Source organism: Triturus cristatus, chromosome 3_2, assembly GCF_964204655.1.
Source record: "Triturus cristatus chromosome 3_2, aTriCri1.1, whole genome shotgun sequence".
Lineage (NCBI taxonomy): Eukaryota > Metazoa > Chordata > Amphibia > Caudata > Salamandridae > Triturus > Triturus cristatus.
Genome location: NC_140584.1, coordinates 188940538 through 188963125, shown reverse-complemented (window position 1 = coordinate 188963125; position 22588 = coordinate 188940538).

The window sequence follows — 22588 nt, the reverse complement described above, 5'->3', positions numbered from 1 at the left end:
TGGCACTAATGTCCTGCCTCACATCGCTCTGCTGTTGGAAGAAGTCCTGCTCCCACTGGTCATCACAGCCAGGTGCAGGCCCTCTCTGCAGCTGTCTGCCATGGATGGGATGTGCAGGTCCTACGGCAGGGGGTGGGGTGGGAGGTGGGAGCCTGTGGGCAGGTGAATGGTGCCCAGGGGATTCCAGCAGCACAACAGGGCTGGTACTACCCCCAGATGGTGGAGAGGATGGCAGGGATACACTGTCTAGGGAAGAGTGGGTAGGGGAACCACCATGTTGCTCCTGGACGTGAGGACTGTGAGGGAGTGATGTCTGTGTTGTGATGCGTGTGTGCTGTGGCTGGTTTGCTCGAGTCTGGGGACAGGCCATGGTATGCCTGGGAGGAGGCGGAGGGACGTTGCTTGGCAGAGGAGTTGATGCCCTGACCGATTTAGCCAATCTGGCACGATATCGCGCATTGGCATCTTCATCGTCAGACATGTAGTCCTCATCATCCACCAAGTAGAGGTCCTCAGGAAATTCTTCCTCCTCCTCCTGAGCAGTGCTTGCAGCCGACATCACAGCTTGGAGGATCAGGGGATTCTCCCCTCTGATTCCACATCGGCCCGCACTGGTCATAGGCCTGTCATCCTCGTCATCAGCATCCCCTGGAACAGAGGTTGCAACCGTATTAGGGATTGACCTGGTATGACATGTGGTGCAACACAAGGGTTTGTATCAACTGTACTTTGCATCAACAGATGAGGATCATGTGACCTGTGTAGGGTACCACCACAAATGACAGCTCACACGATAGCACTGAGGTGTTACACAGATACAGGCAAACTCACCAGCTCCAGCCACAACTCTCTGTCCCTTGGTGTTCCCCCCTAGTGTCACCTGCTGGACCTGTCTCCTCACAGGCCTAGCTGTCCCTGAACCAGCAGCTGTAGAGGGAAGTGACAACATTCTCAATTATCTGCATCACCAATTGTCAGACAGGCACATGACACTCCTGATTAGTATTTCACTTTGTACACAACAACTGCTGATTACATGCAGAGGGGAATCAGGATCTCTGTCATGGCTTTGGAGTCGAAGCCAGTGACACACCTCATGCTAGAATTACCTGAAGGACGGCTGCGCGAGGGTTGGATGTCATTCAGTCCCCGGGATGGTGCATGCTGCTGGGGTGTAATCCGGTCAGCAGCTGTGATAAGACATACAGGTCTATATTTTGCAACCACAGATGGTAGCTCTGAGCCAACATGTCATTCACAATGACTATTTGTGGGTAATCCAGAACTTTGTGCAGCATGTTTAGCTCCTGAACTTTACATTTGGGCACCTGCTCACATGCAGCAGTTGCCAGCCGTTCCCTCCACACAGCAGTGACATCAATAAGATGACACATCAACAGACACCTCATGCTAGAATTACCTGAAGGACGGCTGCGCGAGGGTTGGATGTCATTCAGTCCCTGGGATGGTGCATGCTGCTGGGGTGTAATCCGGTCAGCAGCTGTGATAAGACATACAGGTCTATATTTTGCAACCACAGATGGTAGCTCTAAGCCAACATGTCATTCACAATGACTATTTGTGGGTAATCCAGAACTATGTGCAGCATGTTTAGCTCCTGAACTTTACATTTGGGCACCTGCTCACATGCAGCAGTTGCCAGCCGTTCCCTCCACACAGCAGTGACATCAATAAGATGACACATCAACAGACACCTCATGCTAGAATTACCTGAAGGACGGCTGCGCGAGGGTTGGATGTCATTCAGTCCCCGGGATGGTGCATGCTGCTGGGGTGTAATCCAGTCAGCAGCTGTGATAAGACATACAGGTCTATATTTTGCAACAACAGATGGTAGCTCTGAGCCAACATGTCATTCACAATGACTATTTGTGGGTAATCCAGAACTATGTGCAGCATGTTTAGCTCCTGAACATTACATTTGGGCACCTGTTCACATGCAGCAGTTGCCAGCCGTTCCCTCCACACAGCAGTGACATCAATAAGATGACACATCAACAGACACCTCATGCTAGAATTACCTGAAGGACGGCTGCGCGAGGGTTGGATGTCATTCAGTCCCCGGGATGGTGCATGCTGCTGGGGTGTAATCCGGTCAGCAGCTGTGATAAGACATACAGGTCTATATTATGCAACAACAGATGGTAGCTCTGAGCCAACATGTCATTCTCAATGACCATTTATGGGTTATCCAGAACTATGTGCAGCATGTTTAGCTCCTGAACTTTACATTTGGGCACCTGCTCACATGCAGCAGTTGCCAGCCTTTCCCTCCACACAGCAGTGACATCAATCAGATGACACATCAACAGACACCTCATGCTAGAATTACCTGAAGGACGGCTGCGCGAGGGTTGAACAGCTGCAGCCAGGATGTCATTCAGTGCCCGGGATGGTGCACGCTGCTGGGGTGTAATCCGGTCAGCAGCTGTGATAAGACATACAGGTCTATATTTTGCAACAACAGATGGTAGCTCTGAGCCAACATGTCATTCTCAATGACCATTTGTGGGTAATCCAGAACTATGTGCAGCATGTTTAGCTCCTGAACTTTACATTTGGGCACCTGCTCACATGCAGCAGTTGCCAGCCGTTCCCTCCACACAGCAGTGACATCAATAAGATGACACATCAACAGACACCTCATGCTAGAATTACCTGAAGGACGGCTGCGCGAGGGTTGGATGTCATTCAGTCCCCGGGATGGTGCATGCTGCTGGGGTGTAATCCGGTCAGCAGCTGTGATAAGACATACAGGTCTATATTTTGCAAGCACAGATGGTAGCTCTGAGCCAACATGTCATTCTCAATGACCATTTGTGGGTAATCCAGAACTATGTGCAGCATGTTTAGCTCCTGAACTTTTCATTTGGGCACCTGCTCACATGCAGCAGTTGCCAGCCGTTCCCTCCACACAGCAGTGACATCAATCAGATGACACATCAACAGACATACATGTATGAGAAGATTACTGATAGGAAGGGATAAATGACCCGGATTCCTCCCCATTACACTGCTATCACCTTTGCCATTCAGACTTACATATTTCCAGAGTCTCATGTTGTTTGTTGTCAAGTCAGAAAGGGTTTCATGTGTGAGATTTACAATAGTCAGGGACATGATGTTGCTCATTTGTGCTTCCCCACGCATGAAGTCACACATATTTGTATGAGAGAACACAGATGTCTTATGTCCATCCTTTGAGTGTCCTCTCTTTGCGTTCTCTATTTCCCAGATCATGGTACTACTTAGCTGACGACGATTGGTGTCTTGTACAGCAGACATCCATACCTCTTTTGTCAAACACTCACCTATACATGTGAATACAGTAGGAGAGTAGGCAAGCAGAATGTAACATTTGGTTTATACTCACACATTGCGGATAGGCTGAGAGGCTTTGATGCCTTCTGCCTGCACTGGATTAGCGTGTTGCTCTTCAGCCTAGTCATTTAGCAGGTGTAACTGCATGAAGATTCACCTTAGCAGCCCTTACATTAATCTCAAAGGTACACTACTGGCATCAGTGTTGGCCTCAGCCATGCTATTTTCATCATGGTGTTTCCTATCATTGAATTGCAAGCCGGTTGTGTTTTGGTCACTTCATATGACTCATGGTACTATTGAATGTCCATTCTGCACTCACTTGGCATACATTTTGTGTCATCCTTTCATTAGCCACCAGGGTCTGATCTTGCATGGGTTCAAATGCCATATGTGAGCATATTGTGATGCAGAACAACAGTGTTGTAATACACATGCAACATACGGCGGACATGAAAGGCACATTTCATGAGCAGTCAGCCTGATATATTCTTGGGTTCCCCTCCCTTGGCCCAGCACGGGAACAGTGTGTGGGCCCTGAACAGATGTCACAGCCAACCTTGTAGCAGAAGCCAATGTGTGTCTTTGATTCTGGGAGGACCTCATTGTACCTACAATGATAAGTGTGTTTTGCTACTTAACATTCCGGCAGCCACATGTGATGCACTAGATTTATGGCACAAAGGATGAGCACAAGCAGTTGTGGGCACCAGCGTTGCATTAGTGTGTTATACGTAATATCATGATTGCTCCCACATAACTTCGAATGGGCCCACTACCTGGATGCAACCTATATCACAATGACATATCTACGGATCCCGATGTGAGGTCCACTATCGTGTTTTGTTGATGGGCAACACAAAAGCCAGACAATGTAAGTGGTACATGACCAGCTGTGTGGACTGGGAATTTGATCTATATTGGAAACATTCAAAGTTGGACAGTGTATGCATTGTCAATACTAATGACCCTGGGATCTCACTTGTTCATCATTGCCATATTTCAGTCAATTACTTTGATTGATTACGTCTACAGACACCATTACAACATAGTGGGGGCACCCTTTTGAGTAGTTGTGGCACTCGATAACAGGATTGGATTCCCAGGTCTGGGGCTGTTGCTGAAAAACATGTCATGTTCCGCAATTACGAAGGTTTGATGAGCCAAGGCATGTAATATATTGTCTTCAGCTGTTCACAATTATAATTAGCTAAAGGTGGATGTCCATTGACTACTCCAATAGTAATGCAGCTATTTGTACATCTCTGGTTGACTTTCATATGTGGGCACTACATGTCCCTCGGTCACTCCTGGCAATGTATGCATTTTGACCATCTCCTGGCCACTTTGACTTACCAGTCGGTGAGGGTGTACGGTGGCGATGCCTCCCAGTCGATGCAGGGACCTCTGCTGCGGCAGTTGTCTGTGCTCTGGCTGAATGTGTCAATGGGTGAGAAGAGAGAAAACTAAACATCTGGAATATGTGCTTGTGGAACATTTCTGTGATTTCCCCATTTCTTCTGCATGGAACAGTGTTATGCAGTACTGCTGCTGACTGGGCAGGTAGGAGCAGTGGTGCATTGGGGTTGTAGTGGTGTGGCAGGGTGGGAAATGTACAACAGAATAGGTGTCTGACTTTTGGACCAGATGGTTCTCTCACCTTCTGCTTTGTGCTTTAAGCTTGCACGGGGTGATTTACTTCTTAGAGGTTTAGTGGCATGTTTCCACGCCCCTTGTAATACATTTACACCGCAGTTGCGTCACTTCTGTGACACAGCGGTGGGGTAATACAGGTGACACATTTAGACTTATTCACAATGTTATGCATCTATGGGGATGCCTCACGGTGTGCGGTCCTGCGCAACATTAAACATGCATCAGCTGTGATGTAGGCAGGGTGTGTGTTTATTTGGTTATGCCTCGTACAAGTGATGCATTGTAATTGACGGCATTTCACGTAGTCACTTTTCATAGGGTGTTGCCATGCAAACTTAAACCAGCTTGAGGCACCTGTAATGAGTTGCCCTGAACGTTAGGTGTAGGCGGTCCATGGACATAGTTGGAGTTGCGTCACACTTGCAACACTACTCCAGCAGAGCATCCCCCTAATGCCATCAGTTGCGACACCCATCTGTCTATCCCAGCGCCACAGTGCACCGCATTGTAAATGTGACGCATCCGCGGTTGCACAAGAGTTGGATTGGGTGTGGCATTGTTACTGGCGCATCTCTGCTGTTATTTGTCAATTGCTACTTAGCGGGCTGGTGTATTAATGCAACTGGACAGTGGCCATGTTTTCAGAAGTGGGGGAGGGATTTGCCATTTCCATCGCTAAGCATTGTGGGACTTGTAGTGCTACATACAGAGGGTGACACAGGAGTCTCTGACTGACGGATTAATTTATACACTTTGGACTACTTCCTTATTCACACTGACAGTGCAACACAGACATTCTATTCATGCACTTTATCTTTTCATCCCACTTACCTGGTACCACGTAGCGGACGTCACTGACAGGCAGCCCATGGACCAAGTGGGGGTGTATGGTTGTCAGGATGTCCTCCTCCTGTGTGGTGAGGCGGATGCGTGGTCCAGAGTGTGCGGCTGGGAGGATCCGTTGTAATTCCATCCTGGAGTATTTCTCCTTTACCCTCAGCCGCTCATCCTGCCATTTTTTTTTAAGGTCCTGGACAGTGCGCCTCTCCTCCCCCAATGCTGTGACAGCAGTGGCTAATTGCTGCCACAGGGCTGCCTTCTGGGTCCCACTGGTGCAGTAGGGTGGGAGTCCATAGAGGCGTTTGTGGTGCCTGACAATGAACTCCACAAGCATGGTGGTCTCCTCTGCTGTATAGTTCCTCTTTCTCTTCAGGAGCTCCTTTTTTCTTAGCCGGTCTCTGCTTGCAAATACAAACTGTGTGTGGCCAAACCTGTTCCTTCACTGTGTGCTGCTTTTAAATGTTTTTGCTGCTGGTCAATAAGTGTTAATTGGCTTCAGCTGGATCATGGTGGGGGATGGTAGGCACTAGCAACATGATGGCTAACTGGAGCTGTTGGCTGGGATTGGCTGGAGTGCGTCAGCTGATGCATGGTGGGGGATGGTAGGGACTTGAACAGGTGTTTCCCCTTGGCTCAAATGATCAATGGCAACAGTTAATGTAGTCTGGTCCCAATTCTGATGTTCCGGCCCGGGAGCGGGATTTCCGCCCCGAGGCCGGAGTTTCCGGCCCGGGAGCGGATATTCCGCGTCCGGAGCGGACTTTCCGGCCTGCGTGCGGACTTTCCGCTCCGGGCCCGGAAATTCCGCTCCGGGTGCCGAAATTCCGGCCCGAGTGCGGACGTAAGTTTAGTGGTCGTAAATGGATTCTGTGAATAGCAAAAGTCCTAAGTTCATTTTGTGAATAGCAAAAGTAGTAAGTTCATTCTGTGAATACCAGAAGTACTAGGTGCATTCTGTGAATACCAGATTGGTACTAAGTTTAGGATGTAGTCTTAAGTTTTTTCTGTGAATCGGGCCCAAATTATTTTTCTCTCTCAGTCTCTCAGGTGAGAAGTCACATCTGTCCTTTTCTTGCAGGAATCACTTCAGATGATGTTAGAACTGGGGGTCTCTAGTTGGCAGTAATAGGTAGCTTTGTCCAAATAGGGACCCTTGCTTCTAGTCAGAGTAAGAGGGATACACACTTTAGATAACCCCTGCTCACCCCCTTGGTAGCTTGGCACGAGCAGACACGTTTATCCCAAAGTCAATGTGTAAAGTATTTGTACTCAAAACACAAGTAAGTAACACAGTGATAACACCACAAATGGACACTACATCAGTTAAAAAAAATACAGTATCCTTACCTAAACTCAACAAGACCAAAAATACAAAAATCCAGCATACATGTATTAACTAGCCCTTAAAAACTGTTATTCCAAAAATAAAGGTTGTAGAAAACAAATAGTTCCAACTAGGGCTATTACGACGTTGTGATAGCATTATATCCAAAGTACAGCACCGACCACAAGGTGCACGTCGTCGGGGACGGAGTCACATGGACCCCCAAATAAACAGTACCTTGGAAACCGAAGTCAATGACGATGCACAGCGTCGTGGAGTTGAGGAGTCAGTTTCGAGGTGGAGGCCAGCTCCCTGGATGCCATGGAGGAGGCGAGGCATCCTTTCTGTGAGGAGATGACATGATGAATCTAAGACAGGGGAAGTCAGTTCTGAGGCGTCGGTTCCGGTGAGGCGGTGCGAAGTCGGAGTCATTGTCCTAATTTTGCCCAATACCATTGCTGCTGTGATGTTTTGCACATATTCGCCTGTGTGACAATGTTGGATTAGTTTCTCTGAATCTACTTCTGTTTACACATCTAGTTTTGCATGATATTGTCATGATTCCTCGAACACCATGCACAAGGTTCTTTTACGCACAATTTATAAATGTTATTCTATCTTCATCCACGGGGTGACAGGGCTGTCTATATTCCATAACATTGCTAATCTATACATACATCACAAGGATGCTTTCTATTAAAAATAATGAACATTCTAAAAGATTAGCAGAGGAGGCACTTCAGCTGACACCGAAGGTCCCTGAATGCTGAGACTTGACCATGCAGTGGTCTGACATCTCCATGAAGGGGTGTCCAGTTTGTGACCCACACAGGCTCCTACATTCTCTCCTGCTAGATAATGGGGTTGGATCATCCTTTGGGGATATTCTTGGCTTCACACCTGCACACACTCTAGGTACTCGCACAGTAGAGTTTGCATAGTAGGAGTACACCTGATTACTACCTTGTTTCTATGCTTGCATATATACATTGTTTTAGCACCATGGTAGAACTATATCTACTATTTACTCTTTTAGTGCCTGTAATCACTTTCATCGGCTTCTATGTACTGATTATTGCAGCACATGTATTTTCTGTAAGAATAACATTGGTTCAATAAATATTTTTAAAACATCCCACTGTGCATTCTCTGTATGTTTCTCTGAAAACTGTAGGCATGAGTGACTGAGTGAAAGGTTCTGATCTATTACCACGATCCCTGAGGGGTCAGGGTTGTCCTCTTTAGTGGTTGCCAGAAACCATATCGACCCTGGTAGGGTTAGGGGGCTTGTGGTGGCACTGTGAGCTAGCTCGTCTCTAGGCCAACATATCTTGCAGGGCTTTGTACATGATGTTCGAACCATCATGATAATGTTGTGCTAAGCTAGATGTGTAAACAAAAAAGCTTCAGAGAAACTAATCCAACATTTTTGTGCACGCAAATATGTGTAAAAGGTCACGGCAGAAATATTATTGTGAAAAATAGGACAATATAAGAAATGAGCTACATGGGCCTAACCCAGGCACATAACACACACTCCTCATACTAAGGGTCGATATATAAAAAGCTTTCTAAAAGCTAACAGGCCATTATTCAAACTAATAAGTTCTAAAACCACTTTTAAAATGATCTAAAAGCAAGCTTTCCATTAAAATATTAATTAAAGCTTTTAAAAGTCTTCATACTATTTGAAATCCCAAGCAATTAGAAATCCATGCTGTCTAGAAAAATAAAGCAAAATTTGTTGATCCATTTTAGTTTAATTTTGTTCCTTTTTTCTCTTTTTGAACCCCTATCCCCAAAAAACCAGCCCAAATGGTTCCCACCACATGGAAAAGCCAATTTCTTATGTGTTCCGAGTGGTAGACACAACAATGCTGTTGCCTGCGATCGCAGACGATGTTCCCAGAGGTGCAACTCGAAGTATGTTTATAGAGCAAAGGTGTTCCATCCAGTTCCCACAGCAGCCACTGAGGGAGGGACTGCATCCTGTAAATGTATCGTACTGCTGATGTCCATTTCACTAGGAGCCAAAGCATCCCAAGGTGGCTTGAAGATTGCATTCATGAACAATGGAATATGCTGGGGGCAACAATGCCCATTGGTCTTTAAAGGATCCATTAGTACTTCTATGTCCAATGGTGCAACCAATTGTGATCCTAAGCATAGATTCAATATGCATTTCTGGCTGCAAAGCAGGCAATGGAATTTATTTTATTTATTTATTTATTTAGAAAGTTTTATAGAGCGCAAACAAGATCCTTGCGGATATCAGAGCGCTTTACATAACAGCAGCCTGTAAGAGGAACAAAAAAACAGAGATAAGCAAGTGAACAAACATATAAAAACCATGATGAGGGCAAATATAGTGGTATAGAGGAATTACAACATGGTGCTGTCACATAAGACAGGAACTAGCGAACTCAGTTCTGAAGGGAAAGAGCTCAAGTAAATTTTGCCATGAGAAGCGCTTTGACTTCTTTTTTGAAAGCGGCGGAGGAGGCATTCCGTCTGGTTTCGGGGGGAAGAGTGTTCCAAATTTTGGGCGCCATCCCAGAGAAGGATCGATTATATGTTTTCTTTTTGTTGAACCTTTGAGGTTTCAGTAAAAGGTTTTCGGCACTCCTGGAAGTCCGTAGACTACCAGAGATTGTCAGTTTCTGCGCGAGGTATTTGGGAGAGTTGTGGTGTAAGGCTTTATGAGTCATGCACGCCACTTTTAGGTGGATTCTAGCTTCAAATGGAACCAATTCAAGGATTTTAAATCAGGGGTAATGTGTGCAGTTCTTTTCGATCCAGTGATGAGTCTTGCCGCAGCGTTGATAGACGCTCTTAAGGGTGCTGTTGCGGCTTTTGGTAGTCCACACAGGGAGACGCTTCCATAATCCACACAAGGGAGAACTAGCGCTTGTACTGCCAACTTGAGGTCCTCGATTGGCAGGAAGGGTTTCAGCTTCCTTAGGGTACTTATCTGGAAATTAACTCTCTTTGTGGCGTTACTGATGTGTTTTTGCATCATGAGATTGTTGTCCAGAGTGATCCCCAAGGATTTTGCAGAATCCACGATAGTTGGTTGTACGTTGAACGCGGAGAGTTGTTTGATCAGGTCATGCATTAGAGGGATCTTGGCCGGTGGTGCTATGAGGAGGAATTCTGTTTTTAATGCGTTGAGTTTGAGATGATTTTCTGTTAACCAAGACTGGGTGATCATGAGTGTGGAGTTGAGCAAATTAATGTCCTCTATGGAGTTGATCTTGAGGTATAGTTCTGTGTCGTCTGCATACATATGAAATTGAACATTGGATGTTTGCAGGATTTCAGTGAGTGGTTCCATGAACAGGTTGAATAAGGACAGTGAGAGTGCGGACCCTTGCGGCACCCCAAGAGATACAGGGGAGGCATTGGAGAGCGCGTTGTTAACCTTGAATTTTTGTGAACGGTTATGCAGGAAGGATGTAAACCATTTTTATACGCAGTGAAGGCAAACTGGCCTGAAGTTTGAGAACCAGTGCTCATTTAGTTTTCAAAGCTGAGGTGTCTAGCAGCAGTGTACCATGCGCTCTCGCATCGGAGGACAATCAGTGCTGAGGCCCTCCAAAAACGCTTCCCAACACAGAGTGTCTGAAAGTTAGCGTAACTCCAAAATCGTTTGAAAGGTGCTAACCAGTCCAGAGCCAATACATTTTATTAAGTGCACGATTCCCTTCATATCAGCCATATTAAAGATACGACGAACCAGCTCCCCAAAATACAGTGGGAATTTAGTGTGGAGTAGTGTCTGTATCTCAAAAGAGGTTATTGCAACCTGGAGATCAAGTGTCTCTGTGGCTGAAGTTAAGGCCACATCTTTTTGAAAAAGCATGGCACTTTCAGTTTGTTAAGAGAATCAAAGTGTATGTTGTAAAAATGTATCGAAAGCCATAGCGTTGCCTCCCTAAATGTGAGGGCAGGTTGAAACAGTATGGACTATGTAGTTAACCATTACAAGATTAGCGACATCCAGTTCCATTCCATAGCAACCTTGATCAGTCAGCATCAAATAGCTTCCATTCGAAAGCAGCTTGAAGACCGATGAATCACGACAGCCAGGGAACCCTTCAGATAACAGGACAAGTTTGCACACTAAGCATTGCTTGCCCCATGAAGAGAAATGTCCTTGCAGACTAAGAACCCGCTTAAAACATCCTCACAGTCGTAACCACTAAGGAAAACTTCCTTGTCCACATTCCTGCATCTAAACCTGAATGGTAAATCCCAGTACTCATAACCTTCCCTGAGTTCTTTGTAGCTACCTACCTCCTGGTAATATAGACAACATAGGAATTGGAAAGTCGTGACCGGTAGGGTGATGCAACCATGGATTACCCAGTCGGTGGATGTCTCAGCCACGGTAAAAAGTAATTGGTCTAATTTTTCAATGTGGAACATGATATATTTTTAGGGGTGGGCGGAATTTGCGAAATTCACTTTCTCAAATTATCGCGAAAATGTTAAAAATCTCCGCAAACACGCGGAAATATCGCGAAGATGCGGAAGTTTTTTTCCCGCCCGTTTGCGGTATTTTCTGCGTGGTCGCGGCTCGCCAACTTACCCATGCGGTTGCTCGCGGGCGCGGCCATCTTGTTTTCACTTGTCTCGCGGTGCATGATCGCGAGAAGAAAGATGTGATCGCGCGACGCATGACGTTACTGCAGGCGCGAACTGTCGCGAGACAGCGCAAATGGCTACCAACAATCCAACATCTCGTGGAGAACGCGACCGGATCGGGAAAACTTGTCGGCGAACGCGGGGATTCAGGTAAGGCGATCGCACGCATGCGAGAATGTATTATTTTACAGCACGAGCAAGAAACAAATTATCGCTAAGCTGCGGAATGCGGAAGTTTTGACATTTTCGCGCTTTGCGCGGAACGCGAAAATGCCAAATGTTCGCAATTTCCGAGAACGGAACGGAAGTTTGGCCCAGGCCTATATATTTTGCACCTCTGTGTGCCATTATCATCTGTCTTCCCATTAGATCATATGCAGAAAACAGAATTGTACTATTTTTGTAACGCCATGGCCCGTGGCCAGAATGTAGTGTAGTGCAATGTCCAGCTCAGTATTACAATGGAACGCAGCCATGACTGTCATATTGTAAAATAGACATGTCTTGCTGTATTATGTTAATTGCACAAGACACACTGTTGCCCAGTGAATAAATTCTGGATGATAATGTGGTCATTGGTTGTCAACCACGGCCAAAGCCTTTTCTAGACTAACTCTATTGATCTCGTCTTTCAGCAGCTTCATGCTGGGAAATTTTCCACAGCATGTTGTATATTCCATACAAGAAGCGCTTTTAACGTGGGTTCCGAGGACCTAACAAGAAACCTCTGATATCCACGCCATTAGAAAGAAGGGACAAGTAGTGTCTCAACTGAGAGAGTGTTTAGGTTTTTAGTCAATAAAAGCACATCTTCCCTACATTATATGATGTCACCACCCCAGAATATTCTGATTGTACATATCGCTGATCAGGCCTATTGATTCTAAACCCTTTGATGTTGCCCAGGAATCTAGATTGACAACCATTAGTGTCTACAGACCAAACCAACCATCCCTTCCAATTGGGGTCTGATGAATTAAAAGAACCATTACGTATCATGGCATCTAGTGTATCCCAGTCCCCTAAGGACTGAGTGTGTGTTTTTTCAGGACGGAACTATCCATCATGCATGCGCCCCTTTAAATGCTGCAGAATATTAATGTTGTGCTCCTACAGCAGGCTGAGCAGATCCATTGGTATAAGTGATGTATTCATATCGATCTATAGGTATTATTTCATTCAGCAGAGGATATTATTGTTCGTACTGCAGGAATGCTTCTGTTTGTAATTTACAATCAAATCTGTAATCTACATCTGTTGCAGTGAGAGAGTTATTCCATTGAATCCAACGTGGATTTAATGCTTTGAAATTTGGAAAGATTGCTTAAGTAATGACCTCAAAGGTCTGTTCCGGGGTAACAACAATTTACTGTGAGCTAGTGCTCTCTCTCTCACTACAGCAGTCTGTACCACTGTGAGAATTTTGTCAGTAGCTGCAAAAGGCATTTCAGCGTTTGTGCACAAATGTGATTTGTATGCAATGGGTACCGTACCACCTTCATTGAAAGTAATATAGTTATATATAGTTATACCCAGTTGGTCCAGCGACTATGCAGATCACCAGGTTAGTCATGTTTACACATGTGTGTAAATGTCTGGAAGCTATCATATCAGATTGTACAGAACGTAACATTTTTGTGTGTTCCTGTGTCCAATGGTTGATTGAAAAATCAGGTCTGATTAAATCATAGAACAGTTTTACTCATTCAGCGTATTCCAAAATGTATGTTCTGCCAAAGTACAGGAATCCTAAAATGGATTGTAGTCTTTTCAGAGTCGTTGAAAGTTGGGGCAGTTCACATTTTTCTACAAAATGTGCTGCCAGGCTTTTGCCTTCACTTGACAACTTACATCCTAGAAACAGGACATTGAGGTGGTTGATTTTAGATTTTTTTTAATTACTTTTTTAACCCAGATAAACCAACGCAAGAATTAAGTGGTTCACTCTAGTCAAGTGTTCCATTAACTAATCATACTTCAGATAAGTATCACTACATAGGACAATGCCATCAATCATCATCAAAACCCTGTTCCTATATCTTGAGGAACACAGCAAAATTGACGCTGTGAACCTAACATGGAAAACGCTGTCAAACATCTGCTTTCAGGTACTATATTCTAGCAGAAAAATCCATTTGAGATATCTAGTGTTGTTTTGTATTTCTTCCACACAAATGTATTTATTATAGCAACACTATGTGCATTTTGTACTGCAAATGTGCGTGTGAAAGTGTTCAAATTTCTGTAGTGTAAGACTAGATGGAATGAATTGTCCTGTTTCATGACAGGCAACAAGTGATTAGTCACTGTTGAGGTGCAACGTTCTATTACACCGTGGTACTCAAGTTGTTCTAGGATTTCCCTAACTTGTTTTTTAGCTTCATGTTTCATTTGGTGCTGTCTCTGGGGTTGAGGAGTTGATTTTAATTGGATTTTGTGATGAGGTGACTCATCATTCCACCCAACATGATTGCGGTAAGTGCAGGAGCTAGCGCTAATGCCCACTCCTGCGTGTATGTATATATAACTGATTCTGGAATTAGGTCAGAGAAAGCAGATAAAATTACTGTTTCTCCCAGTGGGCATTCCATTACAAACTTCGGTGGTCTGTCCTTTTCAGCCAAAATAATGCGTAACCATATGTCAGCTTCTCCCAAAAGAGAGCTTTACTGTTCCTGCATATATCCCCCTCCATTTGGAGCATTATTTTGTATAAAAGATGTGGGACACATACCCTTGTATCAGATGTTTCCATCGTCATATGCTCATTCAGCACTACTACCACCAGATAATCCATAAGGTTCCGGCAAGCTATTTTAACTTCTGCAGAGGTGTCCATCATCAACACTGCTCACTCCCCGTTCACAAGCAGAGTCCTCAGCAGCCTGGACATGTTTTATTTTAGACCCCACTACTTTCTTCTTCTTGAATTGAGGTTTAGGAGTCTTTTGTTTGTCTGTTTTAAGGAATTGTCTGAAGTGAGATTTGTTTCCTATTTCGGCTTCACATTCTCTTCTGATCTGTGCTCTGACCATCCACCTCTCTGCGAACGTGTATCGAATGAATCCTGAAAGGAACAAGAGGAATGTCTCTCAGTATCCTGATACCTGTCAGGCTTTCTAATATTATTACAGTTTCTAAAATTCTATTTTTTCTCAGTTGTTTTCTGTTGAGGAGACCCACCCCGTGATTTTGCTTTGTTTTGTTTTTTTATTCATTTATAGTCCCACTTCTTCTTGGAAGAATAGGGTGCTAGCTTAGAGCAATCCTTTTCATAATTACTCTTAACCTGTGGCTTACCAGTTTTGGCTCCCAAATTACCTCTACCAAGCATAGCATAAGTTTCTTCAATAATTTTAGGCAATCCTCGCTCCTGCTGTGCAGGAGTGAACTCCCTCAGGCGTCGGTGTATAGCCAATGCTGCTGCTTTCCTTTTTATGTTACTTAACATAATTGTTGATACCACAGCAACATTGACCATCAATGTAATCCCCAAGTCCAGGTCAGTTCCTGCCCCACACTCATTTAGTACCTGTTTCAGTACCTCAGGTAAAACTGCAATTGAGAGGGTACTATGAGTGCTGGTGTAAACTTCAGAGAAGACTGTACCCCAAGTGGCACAATCTTCCACCGGGGGAGCCATCCCCATTGGTAACCATGTTAATCATATTATGTGTTTTGTCCTGTGTGCCCGTATGGGAAAAGGGTGCTTCAAGCTGACTTGTTTTCGGTGCTATCCTGAATGGAATTTGCTCAAATTATTCTGGCTCCCACTGTGGATATCCGGTCTGTGTAAATAACTGTTGCCAGTTATTGTTGTGTTTTTATTGGTTTGCGGGGTTATACAATTGAGGATAACCTGCTATAAAAATGCAGTACTCAAACTAGGTAAAATACAAGTAATTAGGAAGGTTATCGTAGTCAAGGGCAAGCATAGGAAACTGCAGGACCCCAAAAAATGTTGGTACAAGCGCATGAGTTAGTGTAGTTAAATTTACTAGTAGGGGGAATGCTAATATGGATATTGATGCATTTGTTGTGAACAATGAACTATCGTCCCTCCACATGTACCTCGACACACAACTACAGGGTCAGGCAGGCCCTGCGACCTAGGCCTGGAATTACTGATTGATGAGTCATAGGTGTGAGGGTGTATAGCTGGCAGGCAAACACTCGGTCAGGAAGCTCTTGAATACTTAGCCAATCAGGGCATAATAGCACATGAAGTTAACACACGCTCCCCATGCAGGACATCTAGACACATTCACCACTTTTCACACTATGTCCACGTAGGTCAAGACCCACCTGTACTAACCATTGACCATTAAATTCTGGCTCTAAAGGCAGCAACCAACATTCCTCACCATACTTGGTACGCTGGAAATCTTTAATGGTTGTTGTAATATTGTATTTCAAGAAGCTTCGAACTCAATTTAAATTGAGACTGTCCTCAGACCTGGGGTCCATTAGGATGGCGGGCAGTTCGCCCCCACCATCCACACCAGAAAGACCCCCCGCCATATTAGGATGGCTGGGGGGTCCTCGGCAGACGGAAAGACCATCCGCCGCTTTTCTGCCGGTCGCCTTGTCGACCGGGCAGAAAACATGTTTAATATGGTGGCCATCCATATTAGGATATTGGCTTTGCCGCCATGGAAAGGCATGTGGTCTTTGCTTTTGGGGGCCCACTGAGGGGGTGTGGGGGGTGCACATGGGGGGTACCTATGGTACCCCCTGCATTTGCATGCACAAGATGGCAGGCACCGTGTGGTGCCTGTCACGTTGTGCATGCAAATGCAGGACATGCATTTCTGGCATTGCGGCGGGTGGTGCTGACAGCAACGCCCGCCGCAATGTTAGAAATGCAGTATGCGCCCGCCAGTGTGGCGGGCGCATCCTAATGTATATGGTAGGACTGCTGCGACATGGGCGGTCCGTCCCGTGACCCGGTGCAGTGGCCGGCGGACTTTATAGGCCCCATAGTGCCTGTAACTGTTCTCCTGGCTGAACTGTTTAGTTAAACCAACTGTTCCTGATTTGCCAAATGCCTATTGTATTTTTATTTTTAAGGAAATCCTATTTGAGCAACATAGGAATCACCTAAGAGGTGCTTTGCCAAAGATCGGATCATTCAGATTACCATCTATCCACAAATAAGCATAACCTATAGAAAACGATCTCAGCGTGTACCTCAGTAGCACATCATCAGTATTAACACTTCAATTCCACCTCCTGTCATCTTTTAATGGATCGCTATCCATGTAAGGAGTGACGAAAAGACGAGATTGGTCACAAAATAGGACAGTAAAGAGGAATACTGAACAGTAAAAGAGAGCGGGATTTTCTTCCACTGTCATTGTTCTATTATTCTGATATTGTATTTTATATTCACTGTATCGCTACTCCAGTTTAAAATACGAACACCAGATGTTAAACAGGAGACATAAAAAGAAAACAGTAAAGCGATTGTAGAAATTGGTTGGCATGTTTTATTTTTGTGAATTCTGTTCAGCCTACGAAACACACATAATACTTCTTGACTTCAAAGCGCAGCTGCATTTTTAACGCTTGCAACTTAAATCTTCGTCTCATCATATCTAACAAAAGAAATATCTGAGGTAGAGTTAGTGGATAATTCTTTCAAATATGCAGTAGAAGAACATACGATCCTGGGAACACATTTTATATTAAAAACATCTTCAATGTAATTAAAGCAAAGCAAAGAGTCACAATTTGAAAATAAATCCCAAAGTGAAGATTAAAGGGCATGAAGGGGAATAAACGATACACCACAAAAAGTGCACTGTCAAGAAAGAGAGATAACAGGATAACATGCAAAGCCATCTTAAAGATGGAATACATACTGGACCTATAGTATGTGTGGAAGCAATCTTTTTATTTCATCTGGCTCACATCAAAAACAGGAAAAACAAAATCCTTATATATGTTTTTTCTACCGTTCAACATATGGTGTAAAATCCATGCAATTTTTAACTGTCTAAAATTCTTTAACGCACTCGAAGGAGAAAAAAATATATTAAATCACTTTTTCACGTCCTTTAATGAAAAACTACAACCGCACTGTTGTTCTGGGCCCGATCAATTCCATAAATAGTGGAAATACAATTGGCTCTCGAAGTGATCAATCATAAAATGACAATAGAATCAAATTACTGCACGTTGTTATGTTAAGCCTTAGAACCGAAGAAATGTAAAACTTATATTAAAGAACCATTTCACACAAAACAAATGTCCCCCAGATTGGTAACAGTCGTGGGAATTCTTGTTAGTTCTTTGTGTCGATCAAAATAGCAAACTAATGAAAACAACCTGAATCATTACACTTAAAAAAAACATGCCGAGTCAAACTAAATTTTTAAAAGCAGGCAGTGTACTGTTGTGAAGGGAAAGCTTAATTCTGCCATTAAAATAGGCCATCATTCTGAATATGTTTCACTTTTTAAAGCTGATAAGAAGAACGTTTTTGCCTACGCACTCTCTAAAAAAATAAACAATGGTTTTAAATGCCACACACAGTGGAAATTTATCACATGGTCACAGTTATGAATATTGTACGTTTATAGCCATGGTTATTTTTACTATGGGACAGAAACACAAAGGTCAGAAATTATACTAGTAAGCAATATCACACATGATTAGGAGGGCCGATGGGCGTAGCTGGTGGTCTTTTAGTATTAGAAAGGGAAAGAAAGAAAGTGATGGATGGCTTACTTCCATTAATCTCAGCCACAAGGAATTACTGTGGGCCACAATCCAGTCCATTATTTTTTGCCACCTTTGCTCCTCAGACTGGAGATAGTCATATGCAAATCAGCATTGGTCCTGCTCCAATTGGAGAAGTCAAACCGAAACTGTCAGGCCTGATCTCCTCTGAACAGAAACACAAGCAACCCCAGATGGGTTTAGCCTTTTTGGGTTTCGTCAGTGGGTAGCAGCTTGAGTTCTATGGCATAGTGAGCATAAAACCCACTTTTGGCCACACTTGTCATATTTAGGGTGTCACACTGAGGAAAACAAACAAGTGATGGGAGAGTAACCTCTGGAAATTACTAATGTCCACAATCCAGTCAATATATGGTGGGGGGAAAAATGATGGAGCTGGAATGTAGCTCAGAGTAATTACCTGTGGCTGAGAATAATTCAAGCAATCCACACCACACATCATTTTTTTGTTTTCTTCAGTGCAATGTCTTAAGTGCAATGATTATGCCCAGAAGTTGGAACCTCACTGTGGCATAGAACTCAAGCTGCGCCCTAACCAATCTCGTCTTAATTGCGTTCACATTTCAAGGGGACCTGGCCAGGTTATTTGGGTAGGACTGGTTCTATTGGAGAGTGACCAAGGCTGATTTGCATATGGTTGTTCCTGTAGCATTGTGTGCAAAAAAAATCAAAGTACCGCAATGTGACACAGTATAGTTAACTGTGGCTGAGATTATTAAAGCATCCACCCATTTTCATTATTTATTATCAGTAATTATTGCACATTCCATCCCTTCTCACCTGTACATTAAATATGTTGTAAAGTATCATTATGTATTCATTACTTTCATGTACATTGCTGACATAGGTGTGTTTTCCTACATCTACCTTTGGGTACACAATGTACTCTGCATTTTATTTTAAAAGTACTGTTTCAACTGCTTTGAATAATATGTATATGTGTCTCAGTCAGGTGCACAAACACTCAGATGGTCCTCTGAGTCTATTTTTAACTAATATGCCCAATAAGGCAGCATGGCATAACCCATATTTGTAGATGTGCAGAGAGTAATATGCTACTTTTTCAATTGTTGAGGAAGCACATCCACAGCATGATCCAGTTGATGCTTTGCCTCTCTGAATGATCCTGTATCATCTTCAAAACTGTATGACTGATAGAATATCAGAACCAAACATATTGCATGGAAAGAAAATTGCGTCAAAAATACCAAGGACCAACATATTGAGAAGGTAAGTGCAAATAGATAAGTGTAGTTTTACTATTCTTAACTCCACAGATATATGTATATGTGTATATACATATATCTCCTCAAGATATGCAAATGTGGAGTAAAGAATAGTACAACTATACTTAACCATTTAGACTTACCTTCTCATATATATATATATATATATATATATTGTCATGGTACATATATGTGGAGTTGTATATAGTAAAACTTTACATATGTATAGAAACTTACCTTCACAGTATTTGTGTCCTAGATATTCTTGAAACTTTATTTTGTCCCACAATATTTTGGGTCCCATATTCTGTGTAAACACCTATAAAATAAAAAAAATAACAAATCAATTACAAAACATTAAAAACTATTACCAAATTAATAAAATCTAAAACATTTAAAATCCAGAAAATAACATTTACTTAAAAATTATAACAATTTATATATGTAGATATATATTTATATAATCTAAAACTAAAAAAATAAACAAATAATTATAATAGATGTACTTAAACTATATTAGGAAAAGACTAACAATAATGGAAATTCTATTTCCGCTACACCCTGTGGAACATTAGAGAAAGCGTTGATTAAATTTACCATTCCCACTCCAGTCTATGAAACTGTAGAGAAAGCATTCACTATTCCCACTCCAGTCTGTTCAACAGTAGGGAGAGCGTTGGACTCCGGAGGGGTAACATTTACTATTCCCACTCCAATCTGTGCAACAGTAGGGAAAGCGTAGGACTTTGAAAAGGTAAAATGTACTACTTCCATGCCAGTCTGTGCAACAATAGGGAAAGCGTGAGTCATCTGATGGGTTAAATTTACTATTCCCACTCCGGTTCGTGCAACAGTAGGGAAAGTGTTGGACTTCGGAGGGATTACATTTACCATATTCACTCCAGTCTATGCAACAGTATGGATAGCATTAGACTTTGGAGGGGTAAAATGTACTATTCCCACTGCAGTCTGTCCAACAGTAGGGAAAGCGCTGGACCCTGGAAGGGTAAAATGAAATATTTACACTCCAGTCTGTGCAACAGTAGGGAAAGCGTTGGACTTCAGCTGGGTTAAATGTACTATTCCCACTCCAGTTTGCGCAACAGTAGGGAAAGCGTTGGATTTCGGAGGGGTTAAATTTATTTTACCCACTCCACCCTATGCAACATTAGGGAAAGTGCTGGACTTCACAGGGGTGAAATTGACTATTCCAACTCCAGTCGGTACAACAGTAGGAAAAGCATTGGACTTTGGAGGGGTAAAATGTACTATTCCCCCTCCAGTCTGTTAATCAGCAGGGAAAGCTTTGGACTTTGGAGGAGTACAATTTACTATTGCCACTCCAGTCTGTACAACAGTGGGGAAAGTTTGGGACTTTAAAGGGGTAAAATGTTCTACTTCTACTCCAGTCTGTGTAACAATAGAGAAAGCGTTGGACTTCTGAGGGATTAGGTTTACTATTCCCACTGCAATCTGCACAACAGTAAGGAAAATGTTAGACTTTGGAGTGGTTAAATTTACTATTCTCACTCCAGACTATGCAACACAAAATATATCAAAATTACCCTATTAATTTCCAATAAATATAAAACTGATAATAGGAAAACATTTAATTACCCAAAAAACAAAATGTCTAAAAATAGAAAATCAATTAAACATTTAACATTATTAAACAATTTACTAATTAATTATCAATAACATGTTTTATTTAATTACCTTACCAAATTATACTCTCACAGACTTAGCAGCCTAACTGAAATAAATAACTATAACACAATTAATACATTGATAAATAATTATTAATTATTATTTTAATGACTTCCAAGCCTATGCCGCTACACACCTAGCAGCAGTCATCTAATACAAAACTGAGCAAATATATATATTATACAATTTACATAATTAATGCTAAATAAATAATAAATAATAAAGTAATTATTAATTGTTAAATTATTATTACTTGATTAACTTCCCAACTTATGCCCCTACAAACTCACCAACCCACTCCTAATATATAACTACACAATATATTCATTACACAATGTACATAGTTAATAATGAATTAAATAATTTAAAATAAATTACAAATTAATTGTAAATTAATTATTAGTTAATTAACCTACTTACATAATTAACTTCCCTCCCTATACCGCTAAAAATCCAGCAACCTGCATCTAATATATAAGTTAAAAAACTATAATTATTACACTCTTTACATAATGATTAATCCATTAGATTATTAATATAAATTACAAATAAATGGTTCATTAATTATATGTAGTTAACTTCCCATCCTATACCCATTACAACACTATATATTACTATTAGCAGTTATATTAAAACTTATAACTCACTCAAAATTACAATCTATTATTAGAAATGATATTAACAATTATAGAAATAATTATAACAGATGAAATTAATATATTAACGAGAACACAGAAAGATGATTAAAAAAACATTTTTGACAACTTCATTATTGAAAATATTACCAACTAAGATATTCTTAAAAATTATATTTCTTGCCTTTAAAAAATCTATATTTTTGACAACTATATTTCTGCATCATAATATTTTTGTATCACAATATCTTTTTCCCGATATTTCTGCAACTCGATATTTTGTCTAAATACCCTTCTGCATATCTACAAGTGTGTGATGAGAAGAGAGAGACCAGTTAAATTTATCCCATGCATGAAAGGAGTGTTACTAAAGCAACGACCATTAACGAGAGTCGTTTTGCCTCGGTACTTTAGCCATTGAGGGGCTTAGAAAACTTTACCTCCATGTCTCATGCACTCAGGTTTTC